This window comes from Carcharodon carcharias (assembly GCF_017639515.1).
Source record: "Carcharodon carcharias isolate sCarCar2 chromosome 27 unlocalized genomic scaffold, sCarCar2.pri SUPER_27_unloc_1, whole genome shotgun sequence".
Lineage (NCBI taxonomy): Eukaryota > Metazoa > Chordata > Chondrichthyes > Lamniformes > Lamnidae > Carcharodon > Carcharodon carcharias.
This window is the reverse complement of record NW_024470624.1, coordinates 1517678-1543782: the sequence shown is the minus strand read 5'-3', so window position 1 is coordinate 1543782 and position 26105 is coordinate 1517678. Positions and strand designations below refer to the sequence as shown.

The following is a 26105-nucleotide window of genomic DNA, read 5'->3' as shown; positions in this document are numbered from 1 at the left end:
TTCTGCTCCTATGTCTTATGGTCTTATGGTCTAATAGCCTCCTTCTGTGCTGTGATACTCTGTGATGACAGATAAATAAATCTGTTTCTGTAATATGTATGCTGATGTCAATAATATCTGGAATTCTCTTACGTTACAGAATTTTATCCCTTTCCTTCCAGTTTAGTTTCAGACAAAGAGAACAAAAGCAAATCATTTTCAGTACATTGAGCAGCCCAGATGTTTATTCTCAGCCAGCATTACACAGGGGGAAAAGGGCTGGATTCTCAGAGCAGCAAGACAAGGCACCTCTTTAAATGGCCACTTCCCACAATGGATTCTGTGTCCTCTGAAGGGAAGCAGCCTCGGTCCACACTGGGAGTTCCTGTCCCCCCAGTCAGCTGGCTTGTGCTGGCTCATGCTTCTGCTGGATGAACTGCCTGTAAGGATAGGAGCATGTCAGTTTAAAAAGAAACCTGCAATTATATCACGCCTTCACAACATCAGGGTTTCTCAATGCATTCCACTGCCAATGAAGCTCTTTCTGAAGTGTAGGCACAATTGGAAACATGGCAGCCAATTTGTGCACAGCAAAATCCCACATTTGGCAATGTGATGATTACCATGTCACCTGTTTTTACTGATATTGATTAAGGGATAAATATTAGGCCCCAGGACTAGTTCCCTTCAAGTATTTATCCAATTCCCTTTGTTAAATATGCTTCCACCAACCTTTCAAGTAGTACATTCTGGATCACAACACCTCACTGTGTAAAGATTTATCTTCCTCATTTCCACTCTGGCTTTTCTGTCAATCACCTTCAATCTGTGTACTCTGGGGAACAACCCTTTTGTCAGTGGAAACAGTTTCTCTTTATTTCCTCGATGTAATCCGTTCATGATCTTGATCACCTCTGTCAAATCTCCTCTTATCCTTCACTGCTCCAAGGAGAATGACCACGGCCTCTCCAGTTTGTTCACATCACTGAAGTTCCCCATTCCTGTCCCCGTACTAAATCCCTGCACCCTTTCCAAGGCCTTGACATCCTTCCTAAATTATGGGGTCCATATATGGGGTTCATTTCCAAAGAAATAGTATTGAAAAGCAGAAAGATGATGTTTAACTTGTATCGAAGCTTGTTTAGACTACTAAGATAAAAGCAAAAAACTGCAGATGCTAGAAATCGAAAACAAAAACAAAAGTACCTGGAAAAACTCAGCAGGTCTGACAACATCTGTGGAAGGGAGCACAGTTAACGTTTCGAGTCCACATGACTCTGCAACAGAACTAAGGAAAAATAGAAAATGGGTGAAATATAAGCTGGTTTAAGGGGGGGGGGAGCGGTTGGGACAAGAGAGCTGGATAGAGGGCCAGTGATAGGTGGAGACAACCAAAAGATGTCACAGACAAAAGGACAAAGAGGTGTTGAAGGTGAACTTAGTAACTTATCCGACGATTCTCCTCCAGCTTTTCCACCAAATTATCCTCCCCTGAAGGTGCTGACTCTCGGGTTCACATTCACATTCACCTATTGCCCTCCCCAAGGTGTCAGCCAGGTGTCTAAATCTTTACACTTGAAGTGAACAAATTGTTTTGCTAAGGGGGCGTCACAATCAAATCCAGTGACTACTCCCATGTACTTTGGTCGTTGCGCCCTCCACCCCCACTTTCCATCCAAGTCCCAGGAATTTGGTGACTGGCCACCTGATGAGTAATGGCGGCCTCATCTCCCACAATCCCCCTCGCTGGGGAAACAGCTCTATCCGCCGCGCGGGCGGGCGCCCCGGGAGTGCGCATGTCCAAGGGAGAGGGGAAGCTGTGCATGTGCTGGGGAGACGATGGCCTGCGCATGTGAGCCTGCGAGTTTTCGGAATGAATGCGCATGTGCGGGAATGAGGTGTGGACGGGCACAAAGCCCGCGCTCTGATTGACCGGGGGATCATTGTCTGTTCCGTCTTCCAGCCTTTCCCATTGGACAACAGCTTAGCGCGGCTGGCGGGCAAAGTTTCTCCCACGTGGGCTTCCGACCCTCATTGTCTTCAGGTGGGGAATTGACCAATGGGAAGTCTGCAGCACCGGAAGCACTCTTGTCCTCCAGCCAATCAGAGCGCGGGCTTTGTGTGACTGAAGATTGAGCTTCACACAGGCTAAAACTTCCTCCTGTGTCCAACATCTGTGAGTAAAACACTTTCTTTTCTCCCCCTCTCTATTTCTTTTCTCATTCTGGGGGGAAATTGTTGACTTGCAAGAACTGAAGGGAAAGGAAGTGAATCCAGGGAGGGTGCAGACTCTGGAAAGGTTGGCCCAGGCCTCTCTTTCTCTCTCTCTTAAAGACATTGACATCCTTTGCTCCCTCAGCTTGACACATTTACTTGTCTGGCTAAAAGGATGGTCTCTTTCCTAATGTTCACAATTAAAGGGGTGGTTTCCCCAGAAAATGGCTGACATTTACAGGGCAGTAAATTAATATTGGACAGAGATATGTCTAGTGGATCTGCTTCTATCACTGCTTGTTTGTCCCTACAACCACACCACTCCCCTCCATTTCTCTCCCCCCACCCAACCCACACACCTTAAATCAGCTTATATTTCACCCCTTCCTTGGATTCACCTAGTTCTGTCGAAGGGTCATGAGGACTCGAAACGTCAACTCTTTTCTTCTCCGCTGATGCTGCCAGACCTGCTGAGTTTTTCCAGGTAATTCTGTTTTTGTTTTGGATTTCCAGCGTCTGCAGATTTTTGTTTTTATGCCTAGTGGAAGTTATTTATGGTTCATTAGTAACAGATATAGTCATTACAGCACAGAAGGAGCCCATTTAGCAAATCGAGTCCATGTTGACTCTATGTAGAGCAACCCACTCAGCCCCATTCCTCCTCTATATCCCCATTGCCTGCAAGTTTATTTCCTTCAAGTGCCTATCCAATTTCATTTTAAAATCATGAATCGTCTCCACTTCCACCACCCTCGCTGGCAGCAAGTTCCAGATCATGGACAATCACTGCCTAAAAAAAATCTTCTTCAGATTCTCCCTGTCTCTCTGATCAGGAAATGTTCTTATTTGATGCTTTTCACATCATGGACGGGAAGCAATGTGTCTTCATCTGTCGATCAGCACGAATCAGCCCCTGCAGGAGAATTGGGAGGGTGTATATTGAGTACAGCAGAATGAGAATCGAGGGAAAGTGTGTGGGACGGAAATTTACAGAGTTTGGGAACAAGAGAGGGAAGAATTTTCCATAGAAACTAGAATTGTCTGTTCTGAATTTCTATCCTGTACTGACAGATGATTTTTGTAAACACCGTTTACAGGATATGAGAAGAGGAGGATTTTCAGACTGAAATCTCAAACAAACATTGTGTCAAGATCTGATAGAGTCATCTAATTCATCAGGACCTGAATATCATTGGTCGTTGAATCTGGAAGGAGAAATGTTTGTTCTGTCTGCTCTAAAAGGTTTTCATCATCAGTGTGACTGAGTATAAACCGAGACACACACACCTGAGTGAGAATGTTCCAGTAAAATGAGTGTGGAAAGAGCCAGTTACACAGCCTGAAAATATATCACACTATTCACAGTGGGATGAGGCTGTGCACGTATTCTGTGTGAGGACGAGGCTTCAACTGATCATCAAACCTGGAGAGTCACAAGTACACCTGCATCATGGAGAAGCTGTGGAAATGTGGGGACTGTGGGAAGGGTTTCCGGTTCCCGTTTGCACTGGAAAATCATCGATGCATTCACACTGGGGAGAGGCTGTTCACTTGCTCCATGTGTGGGAAGGGATTCACTGATTCATCCACCCTTTGGAAACACCAGCAAGTTCACACTGGGGAGAGGCTGTTCACCTGCTCTGAGTATGGGAAGGGATTCAGGAATTCATCCCACCTGTTAACACACCAGCGAGTTCACAACAAGGAGAGGCCATTCACCTGCTTGGAGCGTGGCAAGGGATTCAGTCATACATCCCACTTGCTGACACACCAGCGAGTTCACACAGGGGAGAGGCCGCTCACCTGCTCTGTGTGTGGAAAGTGATTCAATCACTTATCCGGCCTGCTGAGACACTAGCGAGCTCACAGTAGAGAGAGGCTGTTCACCTGATCTGAGTGTGGGAAGGGATTCACTGATTCATCCAACCTGCTGAGACACCAGCGAATTTACTCCGGGAGAGACCATTCACCTGCTCTGAGTATGGGAAGGGATTCAGTCAGTTCCCGAGCCTGTGGAAACACAATTGACCAATGGAGAAGCCATTCACCTGCTCAGAGTGTGGGAACGGATTCTCTCAGTCACCACACCTGCTGATACTCCAGCGAGTTCACAAGTGATTCCAAGGTTGGATTCTGCTGTTATTGCTGCTGTTAATCACATCCACAACTGAACCATGTTCGTTCTGACAGTTGGTGAAGTGGGACGGTTTCTTTCTGCTGGACTGGCCGATCTCACAACTTTGCTTCCAGTGGCTGATGTTCTTTGAGCCTGGGAGTGCCCATCTCCACTAAAATGATTCACAAAAGCTGATGAAGGACATTTAATTTATCCTGTTTCTTCTACAGGTAGATCTGAAATAAATGCATTTGTCTCTGTTCCATTGAGTGTCGAGGCTGGAGAGAGGATTTATGAGAATGACACGAGTCATCAGTTACACGGTGCATTGTCCACGGCAATGCATCCACTAATCAGAGTCCATTTGCCAACCAATCAGCACTCTCCTCTCATGAAGTATAAATTGTTGTTCCCTTTTCCCTTTTGCGAATGTTCTGGTGAGTGCAAGATGAAAACCTTCGACATCTCTTTTTTCCACAATTACTGTTTTAGTTAACAAACAGTAACATATGATTGAATAAGTAGTGAGCCTTAATTGAGTTACAGTTAATGAATCAATAATGAATCAGTAGTTATGGTAAAAGACTGAGCTTTATTTGCTGTAGAAATGTAAAAGCTTAATTGCTGTGTATGTAAAGAATGTGCAATGAAGATAAATGTACTGACAAGAGAGACCTTCTAGTTCTGATTGTCCTCAACATTTGAATCTGTATGAATAAGGGATTGGAGAGAATCAGATAAAGGGATAGTGAAACAGTTTTATTGTATTCCTGTCTAAGACAATGAGAGAAGGTGCTGGACATAATTGAGGATCCAATTAATTTAACTAGGAACCAAATTGACCAATTGTCATGTTACAAAAGACCCAACTCTGAAGTGAGGTAATGGTCACTTTGGGGATAAAAGTAGAGATTCTGAAGGCCTTCCTTGCTAGCCAAGTACTGAAGACTCCCGAGGCTGAGTTCCAACTAAATTACTGTCAGAGAAGGAGCCAGACTCCCAAAGGTGAATTCAACAAGAATTACTGTCAAAGAAGGAGCCAGAGAGGGTTACGCTTCTATGGACTGATCACCCACAAGAAGTTGTAAAAATCAATGTCTTAAAGTTGTGAAGTAAACATTTTCTTTTAATAAGTTTATTTTTAAATTTACTATCCAGATAATTCTGCCTTTGGCTCAATTGGTTGAAGTCTTGTCCGAACCAAAGTGAATTTATTAAATGTCAAGTTGGGGGTGGCTGAAATCAATTAAATTACAGATAACAAGATCAGGTAACATCAGTCTTAAATTTAAAAATGTGCATTTATATAGCGTCTTTCACAACCACAGGATGTTCCAAAGCGCTTTACAGCCAATGAAGTACTTCTGAAGGGCAGTCACTGTTGTAATGTAGGAAACACGGCAGCCAATTTACACACAGCAAGATCCCACAACAGCAATGTGATACTGACTAGATGATCTGTTTTTAGTGATGTTGATTGGTAAACATTGGCCACAACACCAGGGATAACTCACCTGCTCTTCTTCAAAATAGTAGCCATGGGAACTTCTATGTCCACCTTAAGCAGCAGACAGGGCCCTTGGGTTAGCATCTTGTCCAAAAGGCAGCAGCTCTGACAGTGCAGCACTCCCTCAGTGCTGGCACTTGGAATGTTGGATGTGATTTTTGTCCTCAGGTCCCTGGACTGGGACTTAAATCAACAACCTTCTGACTCAGAGGTGGGAGTGTGATCCACTGAGCCACGGCTGACACAATAGACAGTACAATGTTAGAAAGGGAAATTAACCCTTTATAATCCCACTCTTTTTTCTTCCAGTGTCTAAGCCAGTAATAAAAACCCTAGTGTAAATAACATGTATTTGACTGACAAATGTTGAAGTGTTGGTTCAGAGCCACAGGTTTCGCATTCCCATTGATCCTCCAGCACCTTTCTGTCTATTGCTCGTGTCAATGACAGCCAGGCGACGGAGCTGAGGGCTGAATTTAGCTGAGAATAACGGGGCCTGCGCCCCAGTTGGGAAACTGCCATGGGTGTCGCACTGAGAGACAGGAAGGTGCTGGAGGACTGACTGGGAAATGGGCCTCCAACCAATCGGTGCACGGGAGGTGGTGACCGGGGCTGATGGCGACCTGACCCCTGGGGTTCAGTGCTCCTGTGTCCAAAGTGGGGAGTCATGGGAACAGGATACAGAGGAGCCGAAGAGAAACCATTTGGGTCCAGAACATTGTGCACATCCTTTTACTCCGGTCATCTTTGATCCTCAACTAATTCTATGTTCTTTTTAACGATGTTCTGTTTCATTAATATACTTCTATCAGTAAAAATATTTGATTCTTCTGGAATTTTCATGATTGGATTTCTGCACTTTAGGGAAAGTGGGTGAGAGGTGTTGGCAGGCTCTTTAACAGAATGTGAGTCCCTCTAAGGTAATTGGCAAAGGAGCCAGTGAGGGAGATGAGATTTTATCGACCAGTCACCTGACTTCGATAGTGGGGAAAATTCTAGAGTCCATTATAAAAGATTTAATAGCTGAGCACTTGGAAAACAGTGGCAGAATCGGACAGAGTCAGCATGGATTTACGAAAGGGAAATCATGCTTGACAAATATACTGGAATTTTTGGAGGATGTAACCTGTAGAGTTGATGAGGAGGAGCTAGTGGATGTGGTTTATTTGGACTTTCAGAAGGCTTTTGACAAGGTCCCACATAAGAGATTATTGTGTAAAATTAAAGCACATGGGATTAGGGGTGGTGTATTGAGATGGATAGAAAACTGGTTGGCAGACAGGAAACAAAGGGAAGGAATAAAGGGTCTTGTTCTGAATGGCAGGCAGTGACTAGTGGGGTACCACAGAATCGGTGCTGGGACCCCAGCTATTCACAATATATATTAATGATTTAGGTGAGGGAACTAAATGTAATATCTCCAAATTTGCAGATGACACAAAGCTGGGTGGGAGGGTGAGCTGTGAGGAGGATGCAGAGATGCTTCAGTGTGATTTGGACAAGCTGAGTGAGTGCGCAAATGCATGGCAGATGCAGTATAATGTGGATAAATGTGAGGTTATCCATTTTGGTAGCAAAAACAGGAAGGCAGATTATTTTCTGAGCGGCTATAAATTGAGAGAGGGGAATGTGCAATGTGACCTGAGTGTTCTTGTACACCAGTTGCTGAAGGTAAGCATACAGGTGCAGCAGGTAGTAAAGAAGGCAAATAGTATGTTGGTCTTCATAGCCAGAGGATTCGCGTACAGGAGCAGGGATGTCTTGCTGCAATTATACAGGGCCTTGGTGAGACCATACCTGGAATATTGTGTGTGGTTTTGGTCTCCTTATCTGAGGAAGGATGTTGTTGCTGTAGAGGGAGTGCAGCGTATGTTTACCCGACTGATTCCTGGGATGGTGGGACTGACATATGAGGAGAGATTGAGTCGGTTAGGATTATATTTGCTGGAGTTCAGAAGAATGAGGGGGGGTTCTCAAAGAAACTTATAAAATTCTAACAGGAATAGACAGGGTAGATGCAGGAAGGATGTTCCTGATGGTGGGGGAGTCCAGAACCAGGGGTCACAGTCTGAGAATATGGGGTAGACCATTTAGGACTGAGATGAAGAGAAACTCCTTCACCCAGAGAGTGGTGAGCCTGTGGAATTTGTTATCACAGAAAGTAGTTGAGGCCAAAACATTGTATGTTTTCAAGAGGGTGTTAGATATAGCTCTTGGGGTGAAAGGGATCAAAGGGTATGGGGAGAAAACGGGAGCAGGCTATTGAGTTGGATGATCAGCCATGATCATAATGAATGGTGGAGTAGGCTCGAAGGGCCGAATAGCCTACTCCTCCTATTTTCTATGTTTCTATGCTTTTTTTTAACACAGGCGAGTTGCTCTGATCTGCCTGGAAGCAGATTCAATAGTATATTTCCAAAGGGCAAGTACTTGAAAGGGAAGAATTTGCAGGGTTGTGGGGAAAGAGCAGAGCAGTTGGATGAATCAGAGAGTCCTTTCAAAGAGATGGCAGGGTGGGAATTCCAGACATTATTAACATCATATTGTACATATCACAGAGACACATTTATTTACCTGTGATCACAGAATCTCACAGCACAGAAGGAGGCCATTCAGCTCATTGTGCCTGTGCTGGCTCTTTAAAGAGCTACTCAATTAATCCCACGATCCTGCCCTTTCCCCATAAGCCCTGCAAACTCGTCCCCTTCCAGGATTTATCCAATTCCCTTTGTTGAATCTGCTTCCACCAGCCTTTCAGGCAGTGCATTCCGGATCACAACACCTCACTGTGTAAAGATTTATTTCCCTCATTTCCCTTATGGCTTTTATGTCAATCACCTTCAATTTGTGTCCCCTGGTTAACAACCCTTTTGTCAGTGGAAACAGTTTCTTTCTTTATTTCCTCAATGTAAACTGTTCATGATCTTCAACACCTCTATCAAATCTCCTCTCAGCCTTCACTGCTCTAAGGAGAACAACCCTGGCCTCTCCGGTGTGTTCACATCACTGAAGCTCCTCATTCCTGTCACTGAACCCTGCACCCTTTCGAAGGCCTTGACATCTTTCCTGAATTGTGGGACCCATATATGGGGTTCATTTCTAGAGAAATAACATTGAATATCAGAGACGTCATGTTAAGCTTGTATCGAGCCTTGGTTAGACCACATATGGGATAGCGCGACCAGTTCTGGGTCTCCATAATTATCAAAAAGATCGAGAGGAAGTCGAGAAAGTGGAAGCAAGATTCACAAGGATGTTCCCAGACTGAGAGTGTTTCAGATACAGGATAGATTGAACAGGCTGGGGCTTTTCTCATCTAGAAAAGAGAAGGCTGAGGGCTGACCTGATAGAGGACTTTAAGATTATGAAGGGGTGGGATAGGGTTGATGTAGAGAAGATGTTTTCAATTGTCCGGGGAGACCAGAACTGGGGGCCTTAGATATCAAATCGTCGCAGTATTGTATACAGTGGGCACCACACTTTATGAAAGCTGGGAATGCATTGGAGAGAGTGCAGAAGACATTTACAAGAATAGTTCTTAGGGTGAGAAACTTCAGTTATGAAGATAAATTGGTGAAGTCAGGTTGTTGTCCTTGGAGAGGAGAAAGCTAAGAGGAGATTTGATTGAGGTGTACAATATTCTGAGGGGTCTGGACTGTCTGGATAAGGAGAAACTGTTCCTACTCATAAAAGGATCGAGAATGAGAGGACACAGACTAAGTGATTTTCAAAGGAAGCAAATGCAATGTGAGAAAAAACTTCTTCATACAGCGAGTGGTTCGAGTCTGGGATGCACTATCTGGAAATGTGGTGGAGGTAGATTAAATCGAGGCATTCAAGAGGGCATTAGATGATTATTTGAATAGAAGCAATGTTCAGGGTTATAGAGAAAAGGCAGGAGATTGGCATGAGGTGATAATGCTCATTCGGAGATGATGGGCCAAATGGCCTTCTCCCGTTCCATAACAATTCTGTGATTCTGATTTTGTCACTGATAAATTCAACAGGGAATTCAGGAGGAAACTTTCTTTGCTCCAAGAGTGGTGAGAATTTCGAACTCGTTACCACAGGGAGCGATTGAGGTAAACAAGATAGGTCCATTGAAGAGGGATGAGATGAACGCTTGAGGGAAACAGGAATGGAATGTTCTGCTGACAGAGGTCAGTGCAGTCGAATTGGAAGAGGCTCATGTGGAGCATAAACACCGACAAAGAACAATTAAACTATTGTCAGAATGAATATGGTTCATGACTGGATGACCAAGTGAATCTCTTCCCTCTCTCGGACAGGTGAATGGACCCTCCCCTGGGTGACTGCGCTGTTCTGTCAGCAAGTGGGCTGACTGAATGAATCTGTTTCCACACAGTGAGCACGTGGGAACGGCCTTTCCTTAGTGTGAAGTCACATGGGTCAGTCAGCTGATAGAACCTGTAAACCACTTCCCACATGCAGCGGATGAATGACCTCTCCCTCTCCTCAGTGAGAAGTTGCTGATGGGTCAGTCAGCTGATAGAATCTGTAACCACTTCCCACGTGGAGTGTGTGAATGGCCTTTCCCTCTCCTCAGTGAGAAGTTGCTGATAGGTCAGTCAGCTGATAGAATCTGTAACCACTTCCCACGTGGAGTGTGTGAATGGCCTTTCCCTCTCCTCAGTGAGAAGTCGCTGATGGGTCAGTCAGCGGAAAGAACCTGTAAACCACTTCCCACATGGATTGGGTGAATGGCCTCTCCCTCTCCTCAGTGTGAAGTCGCTGATGGGTCAGTCAGCTGATAGAACCCGTAAACCACTTCCCACATGGAGCAGGTGAATGGCCTTTCCCTCTCCTCAGTGTGAAGTCGCTGATGGGTCAGTCAGCTGATAGAATCTGTAACCACTTCCCACATGGAGCGGGTGAATGGCCTCTCCCTCTCCTCAGTGTGAAGTCGCTGATGGGTCAGTCAGCTGATAGAACCCGTAAACCACTTCCCACATGGAGCAGGTGAATGGCCTTTCCCTCTCCTCAGTGTGAAGTCGCTGATGGGTCAGTCAGCTGGTAGAACCTGTAAACCACTTCCCACGTGGTGCGGGTGAATGGCCTCTCCCTCTCCTCAGTGTGAAGTCGCTGATGGGTCAGTCAGCTGATAGAATCTGTAAACCACTTCCCACATGGAGCGGGTGAATGGCCTCTCCCTCTCCTCAGTGTGAAGTCGCTGATGGGTCAGTCAGCTGATAGAACCTGTAAACCACTTCCCACATGGAGCGGGTGAATGGCCTCTCCCTCTCCTCAGTGTGAAGTCGCTGATGGGTCAGTCAGCTGATAGAACCTGTAAACCACTTCCCACATGGAGCTGGTGAATGGCCTCTCCCTCTCCTCAGTGTGAACAGGTTGGTGAATATCTTTGCTCAGTCCCGAAATCTCCACGGTTTCTCTACAAAGTCTGTGTCCTTGAGTCTATCCAGATTGGGTGATCAGTTTGAATCTTGACGACACGCAGGACGCTGCCTGATGTTTGAAACCTTTTCCCACAGACAGAAGAGAGAAATTTTTCTCTTTCGAGAGTCAAAGACCAACCGGGTGACGTCACCGGCCAGAGCGCGAAGCCGCTCGGAGATCTCAGGAGAGGCGAAGCTGCGCATGTGCGGGAGGGAGCCTGCTGCCCCCCCCCCCCCCACCCCCCACCCCCCCCCCCCCCCCTTCCCTCCATGCTGAAGGATTAACCAATGGGAAAATTTGGAGGAACGGAAGGACCCTGATCCTCCAGCCAATCAGAGCCCGGGCTTTGTGTGAATGAAGATTAAGCTTCACACAGAATAAAACTTCCTCCTGTGTCCAACATCTGTGCGTAAAACACTTTCTTTTCTCCCCCTTTCCATTTCTTTTCTCATTCTGGGGGGAAATTGTTGACTTGCAGGAACTGAAGGGAAAGGAAATGAATCCAGGAGGGTGCAGACTCTGGAAAGGTTGGCCCAGGTCTCTCTCTCTCTCTTAAAGACATTGACATCCTTTTCTCCCTCAGCTTGACACATTTATTTGTCTGGCTGAAAGGATGGTCTCTTTCCTAATGTTTACAATTAAAGGGGTGGTTTCCCCAGGAGATGGCTGACATTTAAGGGGACAGTAAATTAATACAGGACAGAGATATGTTTTATGTTATATGGCACGTATTATGTACATTGTTTACGATTCTGTAATAAAGTTAACTGATCATTTCTGATCTTCTAGTACTATAGTTATGCTATATATTTCCAGTCGTAGAGTCATTATGGCACAGAAGGTGTCCATTTGTCAACTCTAGTCCTTGCTAGCTCTCTGTAAAGCAATCCAAAAAGTCCCACCCCTCTCCATCTCCATAGCCCTGCAAATTTGTTACTTTCAAGTGTCCATCCAATTTCATTTTGAAATGATTGATCGTCTCTGCTTCCACAACCCTCGTCATCATCGAATTCCAGATCATGATCACTCTCAACCAAAACAATGTTCTTCCTCAGATTCTTCCCTTGCTTCTGATCAGTAAATATACTTAGATCTAAATTTTTAGCTTTCGGACCGGAAGCAGTGAGCGTGGATCTGTTGATCAGCATGAATCAGCACCTTAAGGGGAATTGTGAGGGTGTATATCAGGCACAAGACTGTGAGAATGGAAGGAGAGTTGCAGGGCAGAGATTTACAGCTTTTGGGGAACGAGAGAGGAAATGGTGTTCCACAGCAACTAGAATTGTTTGTTCTGAATTTATATTCAGTGCTGACAGTGATGACTTTTGTAAACTCCTTTTACAGGATGATGGAAGAGGAGGATTCGCTGACCAAAATCGCAAACCAAATGTTATATCAAGATCTCACAGAGTCACTCACTTCATTGGTACCTGAATATCATCGGCCTTTGAATCCAGAAGGAGAAATGTTTGTTTGTCCTGTCTGCTTCAGAAGGCTTTAAAATCAACATGATTGGAAAAGTACCGAGATACACACACCCGAGTGAGTGTGTTTCTGCGTACTGACTGTGGAAGGAGCTTTAACCAGTTACACAGACTGAAAAACATTGGACCATTCACAGCGGGGAGACCATACACATGTTCCATGTGTGGACGAGGCTTCAACTGATCATCAAATTGGAGAGACACAAGCACACCCAAACCATGGAGAAACCATGGAAATGTGGGGACTGTGGGAAGAGATTTCGTACCCCATCCGCGCTTGAAATTCATCGACGGGTTCACACCGGGGAGAGGCTGTTCACTAGCTCCTTGTGCGAGAAGGTGTTCAATCGGTTAACCAACCTTCTGAAACACCAGATGGTTCACACTGGAGAGAGGTCATTCACCTGCTCCGTGTGTGGGAAGGGTTTCACTTGTTCAACCAATCTGCTGATACACCAGAGAGAAGCCGTTCTCCTGCTCGGAGTGAGGGAAGCGATTCCCTAACTCATCCAACCTGCGAAAGCACCGGAGAGTTCACACTGGGGAGAGAGGCTGTTCACCTGCTCCGTGTGTGGGAAAGGATTCACTCAGTCCTCCAACCTGCTGAGACACCAGCGAGTTCACATTGGGGAGAAACCTTTCAGCTGTTCTGAGTGCGAAAAGGAATTCGCTGATTCATCCAGCCTGTGGAAGCATCACCAAGTTGACACAGAGGAGAGAGGCTATTCACCTGCTCCCTGTTCATCCGAGCTGCTGAGCCACCATGGCAGATGCTTGGCCTAAATAGCCAAGTGGTTATGGTACTGGGCTTGTAATCCCAAGATCAAAAGTTCAAATCTCACAATGGCAAGCTATGAAACAATGTAACTTCATCTGAAAAAAACAGATGGCAGTCACACCGATTAGAGACCTTTTAGATGCTCTAATGCTGGGTGTTAATTGTTTCAATTTGAGGTTAAATGTATGAAGGTGGAGGGCATTGATTGGATGGCTATGTAAGTGCCTATAAAGAATAAATAAATACCAAGTAAAGATTGACTCCAGTTTCTTCCTTCACAATAAGGATTATAAATTGGAACAGAGAGTGCTTGCCTAATGGTGAAGGATTGAAACTCCCTGGCATTGTCAATTCCTAACAAAAGTAAAAATCAGAAGCAAAGTATTTAATGAGCTGAATGCCTGTCAGTTGGATACTGATGGAGGTTTGGATTTTCCTCCTCTTGGTTCATTGATGAGATTTACAAGAAAGATGATTAACTCCTGGTCCAGGCACCCTTTGCCAATGTGATTTCCCCAATCCACATTAGATTAAAGTCATCCATGACTATTGCTGTCCTTTTCTTACATGCCCCATTTATTTCTTCCTGTACACCCTGTCCTACCATGTAACTACTGCTAGGAGGCCTAAAACTACTCCCACAAGTAACCCATTACCTTTACTATTTCTTATCTTTACCCAAACTGATTCGACATCTTGCTGTGTGGAGCCAAGGCTATCTCTCACGACTGTACTAATGTCATCCTTAATTAACAGAGCTACCCCACCACCTTTTCCTAGGTTCCTATCTTTTTGAAATATCAAATACCCTTCAATATGTAGGTCCCACCCTTGGTCACCCTGCAACCATGTTTTGTAACGGCTATCAAGTCATACATATTTAATTCTATCCGTGCTAATCATTCATCAATTTTATTAGGAACTCTGCACACATTCAGATACAGAGATTTTAACTCTGCCTTTTTACCATTTTTGCATTCTCTGGTCCTACCTCCTGGTGCAATCTAAAGTTTGTACTCTCTGTTCCTTCCTGCCACACTCTGGTTATCATTATCCAAATCACTACTTTGCTCTGTTACCTCATTATTTCCCTTTGACTTACCACATCTCCTCTTGCATGATCCCTTCCCCCCACTATTTCGTTTAAAGCCCTCTCTACCACCCTCGTTCTAAGACTCCCCAGAACACTGGTCCCAGCACGGTTCAGGTGAAGACCATCCCAACGGGACAGCTCCCACTTTCCCCAGTACTGGTGCCAGTGCCCCATGAATGGAAATCCATTTCTCCCACACCGGTCTTTCAGCCACGCATTGTTATGGCGCAGCTGATGGTAAATGCTGAGCTGCCCAAATCCCAATGGGAAACTTGAAACAGCTGCCAAAATGGTTTTTACAATATCGATATTATGAGGAGAGGTTCTGAAATCAGGAAGTAATGGTCCTGACTATTTGTGATGATTTTATAGTAAATTAAACATTTATTAAAAGAATAAAGAGTACAATTACACTTAAATGCAAGAAGAGCTTCACACAGTAAACTGTACTTTAAAACAGTTCCATAAACCTTAACTACCTTCAGAGCTAACCTTCCCCTATTCTGTTCAGCAACTATCCTTATAGGTTCTAAAATCTATAGGGTTCCAGTAACTTTTACCACACAGTGCTTTTTCCTTGGAGTGTCTTCTCAGGCTGACAGCAACTAGATCTTCCATTCTGGCCTTGTCACATTGTTTTCTGGGAGATCTGACCAGCTATCCTGCTGTCTTCTGGGAGATCTCCACAGCTACCCCCTCACATAGGCTTCAGTATTTCCTTAAATGTTTTCCTTCCCTTTGATCTCTCTATTGTCTCAATCAGTCTCTTCAGAAATGCTTTCTTCCCAGAACTGATTACACTCGTTCTTTACTTTAGTTCTTAGACTTGTAAAAACAAACTTACCCTATCTTTACCTTCCTTATATCTTTTACAACCTGGATATATCCCCCTTTGAACTAAAACAACTTATTCAGTATGGTGGCATAGTGCTATTGTGACTGGACAGGTATTCTACAGACCCAGGGTAATTCTCTAGGGACCCAGCTTCAAATCCCACCATGGCAGATGGTGAAATGTGAACTCAATAAAAATCTGGAATTAAAAGTCTGATGATGATCATGAAGCCATTGTCAATTGTTGTAAAAACCCACCTGGTTCATTAATGTCCTTTAGGGAAGGAAATCTGCCGTCCTTACCTGGTCTGGCCTACCTGTGACTCCAGACCCACAGTAATGTGGTTGACTCTTAAATGCCCTCTGAGCAAGGGTAAAGACTGTCCTAGCCAGTGACGTCCACATCCCATGAACAAATTTTTAAAAAATTGCTTTATGTAAAACAATATTGTTTTATTTTTTTAATGTAAAACTCTGATTGAATTTCCTCTTGGCTCATTAACATATCAAAACCACTTCTTACTGTTGGCTTTAGTCATTCTAGCTCTTAATCCAATTATCATATTGACACCCCAACAGCCTGTTTTCTCATTTATAATAAACATGACAGGGTTATTAGCAGAAGAAACATATTACAATTCCTTGTTTTCTTGACAGCATTCATCTCTCTAATCTTATTGATCCTACGTCAATTTGCTGGTCGCTCAGGTAATACGCAGAGATTATTACATCATTACTATTATAATATTATTATTCCACTATTTAAATGGAGAGAGATTGCAGAACTCTGAGGTACAGAGGGATCTGGGTGTCCCAGTACATGAATCACAACAAGTTAATCCGCAGGTACAGCAAGCGATTTGGAAGGCAAGTGGAATGTTGGTGTTGATTGCGAGGGGAATGGAATATAAAAGTAGGGGAGTTTTACTGCAGTTGTATAGGGCCTTGGTGAGACCACATCTGGAACACAGTGTACAGTTTTGGTCTCCTTATTTGAAAACAAAATAATTGCATTAGAATCAGTACAGAGTAGGTTCACTTGACTCATTCCTGGGCTGAGGGGCTTATCTTATGGAGAAAGGTTGAGCAGGTTGGGCCGATACCCACTGGACTTCAGAAGAATGAGAGGTGATCTTAGTGAAACATATAAGATCCTGAGGGGTTTTGATAGGGTAGATACCACAAGGATGTTCCCACTTGTGGGAGAGACTAGAGCCAGCATACAGAGTTTAAGAATAAGAGGTCCACCATTTAAGATTGGGATGAGGAGAATTTTTTTCTCAGAGGGTGGATAGTATGTGGAATTCTCTTCCCCAGAAATCAGTGGAGGCTGGGTCATTGAATTTATTCCAGGCAGAGTTAGGCAGATTTTTGATAGGAAAGGAAGTCAAGTGTTAAGGAGGGGCTGGAAAGTGGAGTTCAGACCACAACCAGATCAGCCTTGATCTTATTGAATGATGGAGCAGGCTCAAAGGGCTGAATGACCTACTCCTGCTCCTAAGTCACATGTCCCTATGATCTAGTGGATGCCAATGAAGGATATTTGGTCTTTGACAGGTTTCGAATGAGGGTGAAAGCATCTTTAGCAGATCTGGGTATCACAACAAGAGACAGGATTCAAACTAATAGGTGAATGAATCCCAGGAATGACCAGGGAACAATTAACAAGTTTCAGGTCTGATTCAAAGTATCATTATTTGATGAACTGCCCAAAGTGGAAAATCAGGGTCTTTGAAGTGACACATGATACAGAGAATTCTAAGGCTGAAGATGATGATGATGATCACTCTGAAGGAATTGTACTAGTCACAAGGAGATTTGGTCCAGTGATGAGTGTGTTAGTCACAGACTCATTCAACTGTGCTGTGTTAGATAGTGACACCTCTACAGTATGTGGATCAGATTGGTGAAAATGTTACCCAGATTCACCTCATAGTGAGGGTTAACACAATGTTAAGGAGTGTGAAAGTTCTACTTGTTTAGGTTTGGTGATGTCAGTACATTGTAGTCACTAAATAGCTGGATTCAGCCACTTTATTCAATGTTGGCTGTTAAACTTCACCTCAATAATACATTTGTGTAATTAATAAGGTTTATGTTACCAAATGATACTGTATGTAAGCTTAATGATGAAAAGTCTTCAATTGCTTGTCCCTTTAAGTTTCAGAAACTGTAATGTAGCTTTAAAAAAAACTGGTGTTAAGGTCAGAGCACCAGGTGTTCCAGGACACCCTGTTCAGATACAAGTAATAGTTCACAGTTAGAAAGGGCTCCAAGCTGATTAGCTCAATTTGTTGTGGGGAAGCTAGGAACACTTTTCCAATTCATTCCAGATTTTTATTGATTGAATTCAAATTTCACCATCTGCCATGGTGAGATTTGAACCCATGACCCCAGAGCATTACCCTGTTATCTCTGGATTACTAGTCCAGTGACAATACCACTAAGCCACTGCCTCCACATTCCTTAAATTGGCTGTCTAGCATCATAACTTTTAATGTAGTTTCCCAATCTACCACAGGCAGCTTAGAGTGATACCTTTGTAGTTTCCTTCTGTGAGAAACACTCAGAAAAATTAAACAAAAGAACCTTCCAGCCAGCACAGCCCATCTCCATGGCAACCTGGCATGTTCTGGGGAGTTCTGAACAGTTTAAAACGAAATATCTTTTCCATTCTAAACAGCCTTTCATTCTGTAATTCATATGAAATATGAAACTAGATATTTGCAACACGTCTCAAAGAGCATCAGCCACTGGAAGCAAAGTTGTGAGACCGGCCAGTCCAGCAGAAAGAAACCCTCCGACCCTCCCACTTCACCAACAATCAGAAGGAATGTGGTTCAGTCCTGGATGTGATTAACAGCAGCAATAACAGCAAAATCTGTAATCAGTTGAAAAGTTTCTGGTGTCTCCGCAGGCTGGATGACTCAGTGAATCTCTTCCCACACATGGAGCAGAGGAACGGCCTCTCCCCAGTGTGAACTCACTTGTGTGTCAGCAGGTTCGATGACTTAGTGAATCCCTTCCCACATACAGAGCAGATGAACGGCCTCTCCCCAATGTGAATGTGTCGATGAGTGTCCAGTGCAGATGGGGATTTGAATCCCTTCCCACAGTCCCCACATTTCCACGGTTTCTCTATGTTGCGGGTGTCCTTGTGTCTCTCCAGGTTCGATGATCAGTTGAAGCTTCATCCACACAGAGAACACGTTTCTCTCCGCAGTGAATGTGGTGATATTTTTTCAGGCTGCGTAACTGGTTAAAGCAGTGAACAGTCAGTTCACTGGAACACCCTCACTCGGGTGTGTGTGTCTCAGGCCTTTTCCAGTCACACTGATGTTTGAAATTTTATGAAGCAGACAGAACAGACAAACATTTCTCCCAGATTCAAAGGCCGATGATATTCAGGTCTTGAGGAATTGAGTGACTGCCAGATCTTGATGTGAAGTTTGATTTGAGACTTCTGTCTGTAAATCCTCCCCTTCTAATAGCCTGTAAAAGGAATTTACAAAAGTTATCACTGTCAGTACAGGATAGAAATTCAGAACAGGCAATTCTAGTTTCTATGGAACATTCTTTCCTCTATCATTCTCCAAAAGTTGCAAATCTCCATCCCACGCCGTCTGCCTCCATTCTCACTCTGCTGTACTGAATATACACCCTCCCAATTCTCCTGAAGGGACTGATTCATGCTGACTTACAGATACAACTCATTACTTCCTGTCCAAGATGTGAAAATCTTCATATAAGCATATTTCCTGATCAGAGAGACAGGGAGAATCTGAAGAATTTTTTTAGGCAGTGATTGTTCATGATCCGCCTCTCGCTGCATACAAAGGTGGTAGAAGTGGAGATGATTTATGATTTTAAAATGAAACTGAATGGGCACTTGAACAAAATACAATTGCAGGGGAATGGGGATAACTGGATTGCTCTGCAGAGAGTCAACATGGACTCGAGTTGCCAAATGGGCTCCTTCTGTGCTGTAATGACTATCTCTGTTACTAAAGAACCATTATTAATATACACTAGACACATCTCTGTTCTACGTTAATTTACTGTCCCCTTAAATGTCAGCCATCTCCTGGAGAAACCACCCCTTTAATTGTGAACATGAGGAAAGAGACCATCCTTTTAGCCAGACAAATAAATGTGTCAAGCTGAGGGAGCAAAGGATGTCAATGTCTTTAAGAGAGAGAGACCTGGGCCAACCTTTCCTGAGTCCGCACCCTCTCTGGATTCACTTCCTTTCCCTTCAGTTCCTGCAAATCAACAATTTGCCCCCAGAATGAGAAAATAAATGGAAAGGGCGAAATATTGATTTCCTCACAGATGTTGCCCAGAGGAGGAAGTTTTAGTCTGAAGCTCATTGTCCAACTTCCGCATTATGACGTCCACAATGGGACCCTGCCTGAATCAACCAATAGGAATCACCCTGCTCCGCGGTGACATCCTCGGGTTCCAGCCCGCAGGCCAGGCGCACAGATACGGGAGCCCCGACCCCGCCCATTGTTCCCCCACCCCTTACACCTCCACCTCCACGAGCCAAGGTTTCCAGGCAACCGGCTGACGGCGCCAGCCAGAGCGAGAAGCCGCTCGAAGAACTCTGGCGCACTGACCTCTACCTCGCGGAGGCTGAGCGTCAACTCGCAGACACTTCCTCCTACCTCTCCCTGGACCATGACCCCACCACTGAACATCAAGCCACTGTTTCCAGGACTGTCACTGACCTCATCTCCTCTGGGGATCTCCCTCCCACAGCTTCCAACCTGATAGTCGCCCAACCTCGGACGGCCCGCTTCTATCTCCTACCCAAAATCCACAAACAGAACTGCCCCGGTAGACCGATCGTCTCAGCTTGCTCCTGCCCCACAGAACTCATTTCTCGTTATCTTGACTCCCTTCTCTCTCCCCTTGTCCAGTCCCTTCCCACCTACATCCGTGATTCCTCTGACACCTTACGTCACATCAACAATTTCCAGTTCCCTGGCCCCTACTGCTTCCTCTTCACCATGGACGTCCAATCCCTCTACACCTCCATCCCCCACCAGGATGGTCTGAGGGCCCTTAGCTTCTTCCTCGAACAGAGGCCCGAACAATCCCCATCCACCACTACTCTCCTCCGTCTGGCTGAACTTGTTCTCACGCTGAACAATTTCTCCTTCAACTCCTCTCACTTCCTCCAAATAAAAGGTGTGGCTATGGGTACCCGCATGGGCCCCAGCTATGCCTGTCTCTTTATGGGGTATGTGGAACATTCCTTGTTGCAGTCCTACTCCGGCCCCCTTCCACAACTCTTTCTCCGGTACATCGATGATTACTTCGGTGCCGCTTCATGCTCTCGTCAGGACTTGGAAAGATTTATTAATTTTGCTTCCAATCTCCACCCCTCCATCATTTTCACGTGGTCCATCTCTGACACTTCCCTTCCCTTCCTTGACCTCTCTGTCTCACTCTCTGGTGATAGACTGTCCACCAATATCCATTACAAACCCACCGACTCCCACAGCTATCTCGACTACAGCTCCTCACACCCCGCTTCCTGTGAGGACTCCATCCCATTTTCTCAGTTCCTTCGCCTCCGTCGCATCTGTTCCGATGATGCTACATTCAAAAACAGTTCCTCTGACATGTCCTCCTTCTTCCTTAACCGAGGTTTTCCACCCACGGTCGTTGACAGGGCCCTCAACCGTGTCCGGCCCATCTCCCGCGCATCCGCCCTCACGCCTTCTCCTCCCTCCCAGAAACATGATAGGGTCCCCCTTGTCCTCACTTATCACCCCACCAGCCTCCGCATTCAAAGGATCATCCTCCGCCATTTCCGCCAACTCCAGCATGACGCCACCACCAAACACATCTTCCCTTCACCCCCCTTATCGGCATTCCGTAGGGATCGCTCCCTCCGGGACACCCTGGTCCACTCCTCCATCACCCCCTACTCCTCAACCCCCTCCTATGGCACAACCCCATGCCCACGCAAAAGATGCAACACCTGCCCCTTCACTTCCTCTCTCCTCACCGTCCAAGGACCCAAACACTCCTTTCAAGTGAAGCAGCATTTCACTTGCATTTCCCCCAACTTAGTCTACTGCATTCGTTGCTCCCAATGTGGTCTCCTCTACATTGGAGAGACCAAACGTAAACTGGGCGACCGCTTTGCAGAACACCTGCGGTCTGTCCGCAAGAATGACCCAAACCTCCCTGTCGCTTGCCATTTTAACACTCCACCCTGCTCTCTTGCCCACATGTCTGTCCTTGGCTTGCTGCATTGTTCCAGTGAAGCCCAACGCAAACTGGAGGAACAACACCTCATCTTCCGACTAGGGACTTGACAGCCTTCCGGACTGAATACTGAATTCAACAACTTTAGGTCGTGAGCTCCCTCCCCCATCCCCACCCCCTTTCTGTTTCCCCCTTCCTTTTTTTTTCCAATAAATTATAAAGATTTTCCTTTTCCCACCTATTTCCATTATAAAAAAAACCCCACTAGAGCTATACCTTGAGTGCCCTACCATCCATTCTTAATTAGCACATTCGTTTAGATAATATCACCAACTTTAACTTTAACACCTATGTGTTCTATTGTACTATTGTCGTTGACATCTTTTGATGATCTGCTTCTATCACTGCTTGTTTGTCGCTACAACCACACCCTCCCCCCTCCACCTCTCTGTCTCCCTATCTCTCCGCCCCCCACACACACACCTTAAACCAGCTTATATTTCAACTCTTTCTTGGACTCGAACTCAAGTTCTGTCGAAGGGTCATGAGGACTCGAAACGTCAACTCTTTTCTTCTCCGCCGATGCTGCCAGACCTGCTGAGTTTTTCCAGGTAATTCTGTTTTTGTTCGGGAGAGGGGAAGCCGCGCATGTGCGGGGAGAACCCGCCCCCTTCCCGTCGTGCTGAGGGATTGACCAATGGGAAGTGTTGGAGGACCGGAAGGCCCTGATCCTCCAGCCAATCAGAGCGCGAGCTTTGCGCGAATGAAGATTGAGCTTCAAATATAAAAACAAAAAAACTGCGGAAGGACTCTAGTCCTCCAGCCAATCAGAGCGCGAGCTTTGTGTGAATGAAGATTGAGCTTCACACAGACTAAAACTTCCTCCTGTGTCCAACATCTGTGAGTAAAACACTTTCTTTTCTCCCCCTTTCCATTTCTTTTCTCATTTTGGGGGCAAATTGTTGATTTGCAGGAATTGAAGGGAAAGGAAGTGAATCCAGGGAGGGTGCAGACTCTGGAAAGGTTGGCCCAGGTCTCTCTGTCTCTCTCTTAAAGGCATTGACATCCTTTGCTCCCTCAGCTTGACACATTTATTTGTCTGGCTAAAAGGATGGTCTCTTTCCTAATGTTCACAATGAAAGGGGTGGTTTCCCCAGGAGATGGCTGAAATTTAAGGGGTCGGTAAATTAATATAGGACAGAGATATGTCTCGTGTTGTTAAATGGTACGTATTAGGTATATTATTTATGGTCATTTAAACTTCATGTATTCTCATTTCTAGTCCTGTAATATATTACTTATATGTTAGCTGCCTTATATATTAACAATCAGAGAGTCATTAGCAGATAGGAGGAGTCCATGCCGACTCTCTGCAATCCAGTCAGTTAGATTCACCGTGTCTCCCAGTTTGCCTGTAAGTTGATTTCCTTCAAGTGCCCATCCAATTTCATTTTGAAATTATGAAGTGTCTTCATTTCCAGCACCCTCATAGGCAGTGAGTTCCAGGTCATTAACAATCACTGTCTAAATAAAGCTCATCCTCACATCTCCGATGTATCTCTACTCAAGTAATACAGACTGGTATATTACACACATTTTGAGTCCACTAAATGTATCTGTAGAAGCAGTGAGCATGTATCTGTCGATGAGCAGAATGAGAATGGAGAGAGAGTGTGAGGGACAGAGATTTACAGCTTTTGGGGAATGAGAGAGGAAAGAATGTTCCACAGAAACTAGAACTGTCTGTTTTGAATTTCTATCCTGCAATGACATGGATGGCTTTTGTAAATTCCTTTTACAGAACATTAGAGGGGGAAGATGTGCAGACAAAAATCTCAAGGGAAATATTATGTTAAGATCTGACAGAGTCACTTGATTCCTGGGAACGTTTGAGGACTCTGGGTCGATACTCAATGAAGTTTAGAAGGATGAGGGGGGATCTGATTGAAACTTACAGAATACTGAAAGGCCTGGATAAAGTGGATGTGGGGAAGATGTTTCCATTAGTAGGAGAGTCTAGGACCCAAGGGCACAGCCTCAGAGTAGAGGGAAGACCTTTTAGAACAGAGATGAGGAGAAACTTCTTTAGCCAGAGAGTGGTGAATCTATGGAATTCATTGCCACAGAAGGCCGTGGACGCCAGGTCGTTGAGTGTATTTAAGACCAAGATAGATAGGTTCTTGATTGGTAAGGGGATCAAAGGTTACAGGGAGAAGGCGGAAGAATGGGGTTGAGAAACTTATCAGCCATGATTGAATGGCAGAGCAGACTCGATGGGCCGAATGGCCTAATTTCTGCTCCTATGTCTTATGGTCTTATGGAACCTATTTTATCGATTTTAAACATCACCACTTTACACTGCCTGAAAAAATATCATACCATTCACAGCGGGGAGGGACTGTACATGTGTTCAGTGTTTGGCTGAGGCTTCAGCTGATTAGCGAACCTGAAGAGACAAAAGGTCGCATGAAACATGGAGAAATGGTAGAAACATGGGGACTGTGGGAAGGGATTCAAATCTCCATCTGCGCTGGAGATTCATCGACTCGTTCACACTGGGGAGAGGCCATTTATCTGTTTTGAGTGTGGGAAGGGATTTAGTCGATTATTCAGTCTGCAGACACACCAGCGACTTCACACCAGGGAGAGGCCTTTCACCTGCTCAGGGTGTGGGAAGGGATTCAGTGATTTATCCAACTTGCTGAACCACCGAGTTCACACCGGTGAGGGGCCGTTCACCTGCTCTATGTGTGGGAAGGCGTTCAGTCAGCTATCCCATCTGCTGACACACCAGTGAGTTCACTCCGGGGAGAGGCCGTTCACCTGCCCTGAATGTGGGAAGGGATTTACTCAGTCATCCCACCTGCTCAGACACCAGCAAGTTCACAAATGATTACAGCAGTTAGATTCTGTTGCTATTCACTTCCAGTGGAAAGGTCGTTCATGTGAGAATGAACAGGACTCTAACTATTGTGGAAAAAAATAGTAGAAATGAAAAAAAACAGATACCTCTCGGGGGGTAAAAAGACAGTATAGATGAGAGAACTGTGTCAAAAAGAATGATATGTTTTCACTGTCATAAAGTTGGACATTTAAATGCAAATCATTAGACATTAAAAAGTAAACCAGTGGCACTGGTGAAAGTGGCTGGTGTTTCTCCAGAAAAGATTGTACCAAAGAGGGAAGCTTGTGAGAAGTCAATTCCTTCTAATGTATTTATCATGGGTGTAAATAGAGACATGAGGGATTATGAAGGATTTCTATTTGAAGGGGAAGTCACTCCATCTCTGTTCCAATAAACAACCTTGAAAGATTGTTATCCTGAGAGCTAATGGTTTAGCTCAGTACTAAAAATTGGATTTTTCTTCAAAAAGTTTACTGAATAGAAATGTTTTGGTACGGGGTATTGATGGGGAGTGTGTGACTATCCCATTGTGTAGAATGAATTTAAACTATGCTTTAGTAAAAGGCTCTGTTATTGTTGGTGTTGTTTCTAAATTCCTGATTACTGATGTCGATCTTATATTGGGGAATGATTGAGCGGGTGATATTGTTTTTCCACTTTCTGGGACTGTGTTCACAGTTTAGAAGATGTTCTTGTGAGTAAAAAGCCCTCGTCTATTGATGACCCAGTTAAGCAACAAACTGATACAAGTAAAGATACTGATGTATCCACCCGAGTAATGGACAGTGCAGAGTCAGGAAAAGTGCCTGAAGCATTTCAAGGTAAAAGTCCAGCACAGAAGGGACTAAGACCTTAAAATAACCTTGAAGGGTTAATGACCCCGAACACTGAATTACATGTAGCTGTCAGTGCTGAGGCAGAACAAGATATAGGAGCAGCAGGAGTTCAGGCAAATGGACAGTTCACAAAAAAAACATTTAAAACCCCAAAATGATTGGAATAAAGTAATTTGTGAGCAGCATGGAAGCTTGAATAAAGATTAAAGACCAGCATGAAGAAACTGTCAACATTGCTGGAAAGGAATGAAATAAAACTGGGTCTGAATTGGCACACCTTTAACAAAACTTTGGGATATTCCCAGGAACAGAAGTGAATGAATCTTCAAGATATCGTTAAGTATAAGGGAACTCATGGGGAGAAGTTAAAACATAGAACTGGGTTCATAGCATGAACTATAGTGTTAAGTTTGTAGTGCTAGTTTTTAATATTATTTTGTTTTACATATACAGTAAAGTTTGCTTTTGTTTGAAAATGTGGAATCTTGTGGTGTAATTCTTTCAGTTATCACTGGGTGATCGAATTTCTCTTTAAATGTTAACGGTTCTGACCAGGATTGTAACAATCGGCACAAACAATATTTCAAAACAAACCCAAGAGGACAAAATATGCTTTTCCTTATTTTGTACAAAGCATTATTACATTTTAAGATCACCGTCTTCTCGGATCCCCAGTAATTTCTTAGTTCAAGCACTTCTTTTCATGAAGCCATCCGATAATT

At 44.5% G+C, this 26105-nt stretch overlaps 1 protein-coding gene and 1 long non-coding RNA gene across 2 annotated transcripts in view; one reads left to right on the top strand and one right to left on the bottom strand.

The window, feature by feature from the left end:
• LOC121273703 (zinc finger protein 229-like) overlaps nt 1–26105 on the bottom strand; it is a 1112939-nt gene that overhangs the window by 855287 nt on the left and 231547 nt on the right. The gene's annotated exons all lie outside the window — the stretch shown is intronic.
• On the top strand, nt 2107–5065 carry LOC121273734. Its single transcript, XR_005942069.1, has 2 exons — nt 2107–2155; nt 3291–5065. It is a non-coding gene; the product is annotated as an uncharacterized LOC121273734 (long non-coding RNA).